Source organism: Phyllobates terribilis, unplaced genomic scaffold (genome assembly GCF_046119375.1).
Source record: "Phyllobates terribilis strain yellow unplaced genomic scaffold, ASM4611937v1 Scaffold_2__4_contigs__length_985480577, whole genome shotgun sequence".
Classification (NCBI taxonomy): Eukaryota; Metazoa; Chordata; class Amphibia; order Anura; family Dendrobatidae; genus Phyllobates; species Phyllobates terribilis.
In genome coordinates this window covers 49,510,414-49,522,503 of record NW_027362762.1, presented here as the reverse complement: position 1 = coordinate 49,522,503, position 12,090 = coordinate 49,510,414, and the positions used below count along the sequence as shown (strand labels likewise).

Genomic DNA, 12,090 nt, shown 5'->3' with positions numbered 1-12,090 from the left:
CACCCACCACAGTCCACCGCCTAGAGGTCACCCGCCACAGTCTGCTGATCAGACGACACCCACCACAGTGTACTGCCCAGACGTCACTCGCCACAGTGCACCGCCCAAATGTCACCCACCACAGTGCACCGTCCAGACGTCACCCACCACAGTGCACCACCCAGACGTCACCCACCACAGTGCACCGCCCAGACGTCACCCACCACAGTGCACTTCCCAGAAGTCACATACCGCCCAGACGGCACACACCACAGTCCACCGCCCAGACGTCACCCACCACACTGCGCCACCCAGACGTCAAACGCCACAGTCCGCCACCCGGACGTCACCCACCACAGTCCGCCACCTAGACGTCACTCAACACAGTCCGCCACCCAGACGTCACCCACCACAGTCCGCCGCCCAGACGTCAGCCGCCAGAGTCGGCCACCCAGAGATCACCCGTCACAGTCGGCCACCCAGACGTCACCCGCCACAGTCCGCCGCCCAGACGTCACCCGCCACAGTCCGCCGCCCAGACGTCACCCACCACAGTCCACCGCCCATACGTCACCCATCACAGTCCACCGCCCAGACGTCACCCATCACAGTGCACCGCCCAGACGTCAGCCGCCACAGTCGGCCACCCAGAGATCACCCGCCACAGTCGGCCACCCAGACATCACCCGCCACAGTCCGCCGCCCCGACGTCACCCACCACAGTCCGCCACCCGGACGTCACCCACCACAGTCCGCCGCCCAGACGTCAGCCGCCACAGTCCGCCGCCCAGACGTCACCCACCACAGTCCACCGCCCAGACGTCACCCATCACAGTGCACCGCCCAGACGTCACCCACCACAGTGCACCGCCCACAAGTCACCCACCACAGTCCGCCACCCAAATGTCACAAACTACAGTCCGCCACCCAGACGTCACACACCACAGTCCACCGCACCACTTGGGGTCATACTATTGTATATTCGCTGTGTTGATTCTTCAGAGGCGATTACTACATTATTCATGGCTTCCATACAGGAGCAGACACTGCGTCTCGTCTGCCGTATACAGCGGGAAGCTCGTTGTTGTCGGATACAGTTGCACTATACTTTACCCTGTTGTTTTATGCTGTTCTATAAGAATGTGACACCTCATAAAGATTTTATGGCATGGCTTGGTCCGTGCACATGAATAGTCTCTGCCCGTCCAGCGGAGAGGACGCGGTCGTGTCACATGGACGGATTTATGTGGATGGAACTGGGAATTATTTTTTTTTATCTACAGCTGTATTAGTAGGAGATTCCATGTTAACCCTTTAATAACATTAACAATTATATTGTTAAGCCCTCCTCGCTCTGCGTCTTGGTATGACATCATGGAGGTGCTTGGAGCCGATTCAAGAGCAGTGTTATACATTAAGCAACTGCATTTAATCAAAGCCAGCTCCAATCAGGGTTGTACACTTTTTGGAACTTTTTTTTTATTTAAATGCATATATTTGTGGCTAAAAATGCCAAATAAAAGAGCTATAAGGCGACAGGCCCCTCACCCACGCTTGTTAGATCATAGCAAGCTCACTGACAAGATTCTCAGTTAACTCATTCTGCAGCCAGCAATAGACAGCGCAACACCAGCGTCTATAGAAGGCAAACGGTGCTAATGAAACTCAATTGCAAAAATTATTCTTAGCCAAAAATACATAAATTTAATAAAAATAAATAAATATATATATATTTATCATCAAAAGCAGACAACCTAAATCTTTGACAGCAGCATTTTAGATTTTTTTTTCCTTGCTTTTCTTTATATTATATGGTAAAATTAATAATGTCATTAAAACTGCAACTCGTCCCACAAACGGCTATGGGGGAGGACAAATAAAAAAAAAAGTTGTGGCTCTTGGAAGAAAGGAATGAATAAATGAAAGCGCAAAAATGTAAAAAATTGGCTGCGGCGGGATGAGGTTTATAGTAAGGACTTCGTTATTTAGCACCACCATCTGTCAGCTGGGGTGCAATTTTTACAGTTACCCATTAATTTCAATAATGATTGTTGTGCAATGCCTTATTTCACCTGTGGAGGCAGTGTAGGGAAACTTAACACTTTCTAGGAATCTCTTGCCCAGTGATTAGAGCAGATTGCTGGGGATTAGTATTACGCCCGGTGATCAGCCTAATAACAGGAGATCTTTCCAAGGACTCAGGAGAGCCGTGTGGAAGGAGCCTCCACAGCAATATAAAAGGAGGCTGCACAGCAATACACGAGGCTGCACAGCTGAAGGAGGCTCCATTTGCTGCTTTGCAGCCTCCATTACACAATTCCCTCCTATACCCTGAATGCTTTCTTATTTCTGCACATACGGCATCTAATGGAGCATGCCACAATTCCTTTCCTTGTCAGATTTGCATGTTTTAATCAGAGAGGTACAAGCCCATTATTTTCACAGGCGCATTGTCCTCCTCCGGCCTAGGCCAGCTGCCTCTGCTGTTCTGTGGGACAACCTGGCGTGCACCTGTGATGGTCACATAGTCAGGTCAGTAGCGTCCATGCCACTACCAAGAACTGCTTCTTCTCAATGACTCTGCGACAAACTCAGCTCTGCTATCTACACTGGCTAAGAACACATGCTGCCTTTGAAACATGTTGGTTTTTATTCCGTCTGTACACTCGTTCTAATATTGGAGTTTTCTCTTAATATTGGAATAAATTGGGTGATTTTATCCTCAAGATCTGGAACTTTTACACTTTTGTTACATCGTTGGGTAACCTTGCTCTATTGCTATGCAGGTCTGCATTGGACTCTGTTACAAATGTAGCTCTGCTATATTGTTGAGTTACTCTGCTACTTCACAGGAACAGCTCTACCCGTGAACCTCTTCTGCAACTCTGTTTTGCTACTTTGATACGTTAATTCTGAGTCTTGTATACAACTCAACTCTGCTACTCCACTTCCTCATTAAGTACCTTACCGCGGCCTAACAATTCATCCGAATCGAGGGCTTTGACAATCCAATTCACCATGATGTAATCACTGTGTACATACATTGCATTTCTGATCCTGAGTTACATCCTGTATTATACTCCAGAGCTGCACTCACTATTCTGCTGCTGCAGTCACTGTGTACATACATTACATTACTGATCCTGAGTTATATCCTGTATAATACCCCAGAGCTGCACTCACTATTCTGCTGGTGCAGTTACTGTGTACATACATTACATTACTGATCCTGTACTGATCCTGAGTTACATCCTGTATTATACTCCAGAGCTGCACTCACTATTCTGCTGGAGCAGTCACTGTGTACATACATTACATTACTGATCCTGTACTGATCCTGAGTTACATCCTGTATTATACTCCAGAGCTGCACTCACTATTCTGCTGGTGCAGTCACTGTGTACATACATTACATTACTGATCCTGAGTTACATCCTGTATTATACTACAGAGCTGCACTCACTATTCTCCTGGTGCAGTCACTGTGTACATACATTACATTACTGATCCTGTACTGATCCTGAGTTACATCCTGTATTATACTCCAGAGCTGCACTCACTATTCTTCTGGTGCAGTCACAGTGTACATACATTACATTACTGATCCTGAGTTACATCCTGTATTATACTCCAGAGCTGCACTCACTATTCTGCTGGTGCAGTCACTGTGTACATACATTACATTACTGATCCTGTACTGATCCTGAGTTACATCTTGTATTATACTCCAAAGCTGCACTCAGTATTCTGCAGGCTTCAGACCTAAAAAATCAGCTTTTCCTATTTGTTCAGTGCACAGCGCTTGTTTTGGTAAATCTGCATAAAAATTTCTATATGTGGGGGTTTGGCTCCTCCCCATTGGTTACATGAGCGTGTGTGTATGTATGTATATATATATATATATATATATATATATATATATATATATATATATATATATATTGCTCTGTGGGCTGAATGGATGCTCAGTATTGTAAATTGTCAATTTATTTTGCTAAAAAATGCTAAACATTTACAGTGCAACAAAACGATCAAGGACAGAGGTTTACTACAATGGCAGTCATATAAATTACTTTATTGGAAGCTTCACTCTTAAAAGGGCAAGTTCACACACAGCATATTTCTACAGTGATACACTCACTATGTGCAGAAGAGAAGGCGTAATTAATTTAAATAAAATGCTTGCTGCCAAAAGCATTTTCTAAATCGTACTGAAATGAAATCTTCTGAAAACAACAAAGTCAAAGTTGTTTTTTTTAGATCCAATTACCCCAGGTGACCTATGGTATAATTAGGAAACTACAATTCTTGAAACTTTATAATGTACCACAAATAATTATTAAAAAACAGAGAGTGTGGATCTCAGTGAGAGAAAGTGTTCTACAATGCCAATCCCTGTCCCTATGCCCAATTAGAGCAATTGAAGATAAGATATCTACCAGACATAGTGGTCGTAGTTGGACATATAGGTACCATTATATGAGCGGCAACTTTCCAAATAAATCATAATATTGATGGAAACTGTGTGGTCATATGGTTTGTGTTACATCAAAATGGTAAAATAGATATATTCCCTTGTCCATAACAGTATTTGCAAATGGTGGGTGATGTTTACCCCCATTGCGGTTCCTTATTCTGGAAATAGCAATTCTTCAGGACTTCAGTAGGCTGGTGGCTCATTTGTTCACATTATTTGCTTTGGTGGTCTTTAACTCCTCGACAACTCACTTTAACACTGCACTAGACATAACACAATATTTTGGTTTGGCCTGGAGTCTACCTTTTAAGAGGTTTTCTACCCATATTGATGGCATTTTTTATTTGCATGTGACTGTCCCAAAAATACAGACCTCAAAGGAATCTGGACTTAAGCAAATATGTCTCAAAGGGGTCTTTTCTAGGCTGTGCTTAAGGGGTGATCCAGGGGTTAGGTCTTAACCCCTTAATAGTCTTTAAGAGTTTTTTGGTCATAAATTATTTAGAAATTTTATTGGGTTTAATAAATAAACTTCTGCACCATGTGTGATATGTATTGACTGTTTCCCCACACTTTTTTTTGTACTTTTTTTTTTTGGGGTAAATGATAATAAATATGTTTTTAATCTATCGTTCTTTATTCTGTAAATGTGCAAATTCAAATTGAAATATAATATAAATATTTCCCTATTTTATTTACATCAGTTTGATGTATATTAGGAGATGGCTTGGGTAATGTGTAGACTTTTTTTAACGTTTTTGTATAAAATTAACACTTTATATTGTTTCTTTTTTTTAGTCTGGGTCTACTAAGACCCTCTTGCTTCCACTATAAAGAAGACAACAGTTGCTATAAATGGGTTTTGTGTATTTTTTAAAACTTTTTTTTGTATGTTTTAGACATGTAGAATGAACATGGCCTGAAGTACAATATATACTTTTAGGATACGTTATGTAAGAGGGTGATAAAGCCGTACGTGTCTACACTGTACCTTAAGTTATTTTTTCTTTTACAAATACTTCTATTTTTAATCTTTTCTTTATTACTGTAATGACTCGAAATAACTTCTACACTTGCATTACATAGAGACAGTGAGGTGTGGACTGTGACTGCAGAGGAATGGAAATACCCAACCTATACGAGAGTTTGTTTCACCACCATGACCTCAGCAAATTTATGTGATAAGAAAGGTTTAGAAGAATGCTTGATCTCTTTTTATTAGTTTCTGCTTTGCTTCTTACATTTTCCAGTTGCTGCTTGTGGAGCTGCAGGTTCAGAGCTCAGTGGGTGTTCCCTGTGAAGCTGCTTTCTTATCACAGGATGGAGACATTACTGATTTGCAAATGATGAAAAAATGTAAACATTTTCAAAACATCTGGATTATTTAGTCTGGAGTATGAGCCACGTGTACAAATCCTGATACTTCCAGCCTTGGCTGCCATCACTGAGGTTATTAATGGTCATTTGAGGAATGTTCTGGCACTGGATGTACTTGGGCAAATCATCAAAATCCACTGCTGGCAGCTCCTGCGTTACCACCGACCAATGACGATTATTCATGATTTTGTCTTGGATGCAATGATAGCCGGAGATTGGTCTGGAGACCACGTGGGTGATGCCATGAAGAAGCCTTTACAAGAGAATGTCAAAGTGTCCCAGGAGCCATTTTTCTACCTGACAATGCCAGGCCACATGTTGCTGGTGCTACTGTGAGCAGCCTGTGTGGCCTAAACCTGCTCCCATGGCTGCAGCGTCTCCAGACTTGTCTCCCATTGAGCACATCTGAGACGTCATTAGTCGGTAATTACACAGGAGCTGCCAGCAGCGGATCTTGAAGTTTTGCCCAAGTGCATTCAGCGGCAGAAGATTCCTCAGGCGACCGTTAATGACCTCAGTGATAGCAGCCGAGGCTGGAAGTGCTGCGATTTCTGCAAGTGGCTCACACTCCAGAGGTTTTATAATTTTGTTTCCATTTTTTCATCATTTGCAAATTAGTAACATCTCCATCATATGATAAGAGAGCAGCTTCACAGGGAACACCCACTGAGCTCTGGACCTGCAGCTCCTCAAGCAGCAACTGTAAAATATAAGAAGCAAAAGCAGAAACTAACCAAAAAAGATAAAAAAAATTCTAAACCTTTCCAGTAACTTCTCCATCCGGTGATTTCCGTAACTCCATGACTTTTCTTTCTCGGTGTTGCAGTGTCGATGAGGAGTGAAGTGAGAGGTTTCAGCTTCAGCAAGCTGCTCCCCAGCTGAAGACAAATCAAGAAACCCTCATTCTGCATCCAACATATTGTTCATTTTCACTTTTTTTTTTTGTCATTTTTATATCAAAGTTTCACCGCATAACAGTAGAGGACATTATATTTTTGTGGAGGATATTATCCCCCATAACTGCAGCAACAGTGTCACGTAAAACTTTTTAAATAGTCATTTTTTACAAAATTTTCTTGCTTGGACATCCAAGTTCGACCACCAATGTCATTAAATGGAAAGGGCAAGGGGACTCCTTTAATCTGGCATTTAATAATCCAGACAGTCGGATAATCCAGCACTTTTTCCAATACAGTTTCGCAATATCTGAAACTGTAGAGCTGTAGTGAGCATGTGCGGCACTGCACCATTCCTTCTATATAGGAATGGTGGTTGCACATGCTCACTATCACTCCATTAACACAGGGGAATCTATGCTCCTCGATCACTGGGGGGGTCTCAGCAGCCCAACCCCCAGATCTCATACATTTATCATATTAGAGGTAATGTATATGGAGTGAGCTCCCCCTAGTGGCAGCTATTGGCAGCCAGATTTGTATCTCCATATTTTATGATTGTCAGGGGCAGCTTTCTACTTGTTTAAAGGGATGATGTTAAGATAGAAAATCAATAATAATTGACAATTCAATACAAACACCTCCCAGATTGTCCGGACACGCTGCACGAATGCCGTGAATGATTTAACAGGTGGCGTGTGTCACGCTTTGTGGGTTCAGCAGGCCATTGTGTAACACAGTACAGCATGGCGAGGGGCAGTCAGGTTACAGCGCAGTTATTAAATGACCCTGGAGAGATGCAATTACCAGGGATTAAAAGGCATTTAACCTATCAGCAACGCTATCAGTGGGGTACGCAGCTCTCCTGCTGGCAGGAACCATATTATCAAAGGCAAAGTGCCCAAAGACATCGGTCATATAAGTGGTTTTTGCTTTAGGACCTGCAGAGCTCATATCTCACAGCTGAGGATTTGTTGCAGTTGCATACCAACAGTCATTGCAAAATACAGAACATTTAATTCCCTCTTGCCCCCAAAGACTCAGAGACAATAGAGACTGCAGAAATCCATGTGTAAGGGGGGCTAGACGGCTTCTTTGCTACATAGTATATTCCGGATACCCAAGAGGGACAACATGAGTTGTTTTCTGACTCATATATTACAATGTATATCACCATTTCCAGCCAAGTCATAGATACATGTTTACACCTTCGAGGGTCCTGGAGCGGTGACCCCAGCTTTTAATGAGCGCCCTACCCCTTTAACATTTAGCTTAGATGCCTCTGATCACAAGATTGTGGAAAGTAATGGGGTCCAATTATCCCACCAAATAAAGGAAAGCGATTGTTACCTGCTGACTCCCTAATGGGAATATCAAGTAATTAAAAAGGAGAGGTATCCCTTTAGATACCATGAACAGGTCATAGACTGGAGATTTTTACAAAAATATTGAAGCAATTAATTATAAATGTGTATAATATCGCACAAATTAATTAAAACAATTTGCTACATTGTATCACTTCATAATAAATGTTTATATCGCACCAATTCATTAAAACAATTCGATACATTGTATCACTTCGTTATAAATGTATAATATCTCACCGATTCATTCAAACAATTCGCTACATTGTATCACTATTTCGCACCAATTCATAACAATTCATTAAATCAAACAAATCATTTTAATAATCCACTTATATCGCACCGTTACATTGTAACAATAGTCGTCCACCAAGAAATTCAACAGGGTCGCAACTAGCCATCTGAAAAAAAAGAAGTATAGCTCTGTTCATCCTGAGCCTCCTAATTCATGAATGCCAGAACTACATTGTATACAGGGCAATTGTATAGAGAAGGGTTTAGGACAAGGGGCTTCTGCAGAAAGTTCCACCACTTTGGGAATGAAAGAATTCCTTGTGTCAGTGCTGATGAGGCCAGTCTGATTCTTAAGGAGATTAAGCAAATCCTTGCAGAATGCAATTGTAGAAAGGAGCACAGAAGACTTCACAGTCAGTACTCACCATATACCGCCCATGGACCCCAAAAATTCCAGGTACCCAGGTAAATAGGTGGGAAGGAGGGGGGGGGATCCAAGACTTCTGCAACCCCCTAGTTCCCTGCACCAGGCTCAGGATGTTGCCTATGTGAAGCCGCCTGGTGTGATCCTGCCTGTAACAGGCTGCCCATTCATGTCCACTGATCCTTCTTACAGGGAGGAGGAGATTGCAGGGCAGAGGTCTGGTCTGCAGCTGACATCAGAGCCCTGGGTGGAGTGTGGTAAGTGATAGTGCCCCCCTGGCATGGGCATCCTGGTATTGTTGGATGGCAGAGAGCATGAAGAGTGACAATAGCTGTGATAGAGGGGAGGACAATGGAGGCAGCAGCACATTGCACCCTGCCTGCTACAATGTAACGTGTACACATGGAGCACAGCCAATCTCTGTCACTCGCTACAATCTATTTTATATATATATCCATCTATGCATAAACCTACAAAAGAGCTAAACTGCTACTAGAATAAAGCAAATGTGAACAGGAGCAAGCTGCAGAATATACAATCCCAAGAATACGGCAGACACTGTGCGCGCTGAGGTGTGCAAACACTGAATATGTGAAATGCATTACTGCTATATAGAATATACTTGGAACATTGAGGAACAAATTGGACAATTCGTATGAGCCCACCAGCCACTACGAGGTGACGTTTATATCAGATATGTCTCTCCCGGACCAAAAACTATAAATTTAAAAGGTAGGTAGGATCCAGCGCTAATTAAAAAACAGTCTTAAGCCTCATTCAGTTGCCAATGATTTTTCTCATTCTCATCATATGAAAAAAATAAATAAACTGCAAAGTTTCTCCTATACAATTACAATGTTAAAAATGGACCGCACCAGGGGCAAAACGATCGCAGGAGGGGAGCCTGCTGACACCAGTGCCAATTTCACCTAGACGCACATTCAGCTGAAGTGTATTACGATGCAGAGATCCGCCGGCTCCCTGCACAGCAATACATGCCGCCAGCTATTCAGAGGACAGCAGAAAATGTCAGCTTTCCCATGACGGGCGGCGCACCGTAGGCAGCTCCCGGCTATAGGGGAGGACGACGCTGCACGACATGGGAGTGGGGGAACGTAAGAAGAATCATTTGTTTATTTTTTAAATGCGCTGGAGAAGAATGGAAGGGTCCCAGGATGGGGGATATTATACCAAGGAGGAGCCCAGGATGGGAGACATTATACCAAGAAGGGGCCCAGGATGGGGGTGTCACGGGTGTGTCGCCACGAAGATCGTCACGATTACACAGCCTGACTTCTCGCAGCTGACTTTTTGGTGCTTTGTGTTTTTCGGCAGTGAGAGAGTTAATTCTCTCTCTCTCTGTGCTAGACGAGGTCCAGCCTCGCCCAGCTGCAATCAATGCTGCTGTAGTGAGACTCCTTCAAATGCCTGCTGGTCTGTTAGGGAAGTGTCGGTGAAAGCATTTCATGCAGACTAACAGAGCGGATCGTGGTATTTGGAGTTTCAGAGATAAGTGTATTTGGAGTGTTTTTTCCCTTCCTCGCTTTATCATTTATCTCCTTTCCCGTTGGTGTTCCCTCTGTTGTAGTTGTGTAGTTTTTGTATGCAAGGTGGTTTTGGTTTTTCCCTTGTACTGTCTCGTTCGTCTAAGTACTGTGTGTGGGCATATTATTACTTGTCCCCTTTTGTTGTGATCGGGGTCCTTCTCAGGACTAGATTACTTAGATGCAGGGATCCTCAGGAGGTAGGGGTTACGCTGGCGGCCTGGACCTCTGTACCTTTAACAGTACCTCCAGGTTGAGGGATTAGTCAGGGCCCCAGCTTAGGGTCAGCTTAGGCCCCCTACCTCCAGTATACAGAGACAGCGTGACATTTTCACCGACCACTTAGTTTTTCTCCAGCTACCATGGATCCAGTAGCCGGTCTAGCTCGGCAGTTGCAGAGTTTGTCCATGGAGCTGGCGGACGTTAGGTCCAAGGTTTTGTATCCTCAGGAGCAAGCCGGACCAGAACCTAAAGTAGCTCTCCCTGACAGGTTCACTGGGGGGCGGGACAAGTTTCTTGTTTTCCGGGAGGCATGCAAGTTGTACTTTCGGCTGCGGCCTCGGTCATCGGGGAGTGAAGAACAAAGGGTGGGAATTGTCATCTCGCTCCTGCAAGGGGACCCACAATCTTGGGCGTTCTCTCTTCCCCCGGGCTCCCCGGCTCTCCAGTCAGTGGATAGGTTTTTCGCTGCTCTGGGACTCGTATATGATGACCCAGATCGGATCTCCCTTGCTGAGTCTAAGTTACGTAGGATCCAGCAGGGAGATCGTCCGGCGGAGGAATTCTGTTCGGAGTTCCGTAGGTGGGCCACGGACACCCAGTGGAATGACCCGGCTCTTAGGAGCCAGTTTTGTCAAGGTTTATCCGACAAATTACAGGATGTGTTGGCACAGTATGACTCTCCCGCGTCACTGGAAGCCGCTATGGCCCTTGCTATTCGCGTTGACAGACGGCTTCGGGAGAGGTGCGGGATAACTCTACCCCCTGTGATGACTCCACCTCCTACAAGGTCCCCTCATATGGTGGTTCCCCTGGTCAGTCCAGAGGAGCCTATGCAATTAGGAGGGACATCATTTCGGGGGAGGGGACCGGTGGTGCGCCATAAGACAGGAAGGTGTTTCTTCTGCGGGAGAAAGGGACATTTTATTGGCGGGTGTCCATCCCGTCCCTTGCAGAGTGAAGAGTCGTCGGAAAACTGTTGATCCCAGGTTTTGTGGTGGACGGCAATCTGGGAGTAGGTATTTCGTCCCTAGGTTCGTCTCAGTTTCTCGTACCGGCGGAGGTGGTGGTGGGTACGAGAACTGAGAGGATATCTGTTCTTCTGGATAGTGGGGCCGGGGCTAATCTGGTTGATGCTCGGTTTGCCCGGGTTCAAGGTATGCGATTGAGTGAGTTGGCTAAACCCATCCCCATATTCTCGATCGATGCCAGGCCTCTCGGTCAGGGAAGTTTTTTGCAAGCTGTGCATGACGTAAAACTTCAAGTGGGGGCGATACATAAAGAACTGTTGTCTTGCTACGTGTTGGAGGGTCTTCCCACTCCTATAGTGTTGGGCCTTCCTTGGTTAACTAAGCATAACCCGGTTATTAATTGGCAAACCAGAGAGATAAGCCAATGGAGTAAATTCTGTAATAAAAACTGCATGAACACGGTCATCGGTGCGGTTACTACTTGGGTCTTACCTCCATTTCTGGCGGACTTTGAGGATGTATTCTCGGAGAAAGGGTGTCAGGAACTACCTCCTCATCGCGAGTATGACTGTTCTGTAAAACTGTTCCCTGAGGCCAAGTTACCT

At 44.5% G+C, this 12,090-nt stretch overlaps 1 protein-coding gene across 1 annotated transcript in view; it reads right to left on the bottom strand.

Moving 5' to 3' along the window:
• MYO7A (myosin VIIA) overlaps window positions 1-8,990 on the bottom strand; it is a 454,077-nt gene extending 445,087 nt beyond the window's left edge. Inside the window, exon 1 of the mRNA XM_073661638.1 lies at window positions 8,753-8,990. The gene's annotated coding sequence lies outside the window, so the exon portion shown is untranslated. The remainder of the gene's footprint in view (window positions 1-8,752) is intronic.
• Between the last annotated feature and the right edge of the window lie 3,100 nt (window positions 8,991-12,090).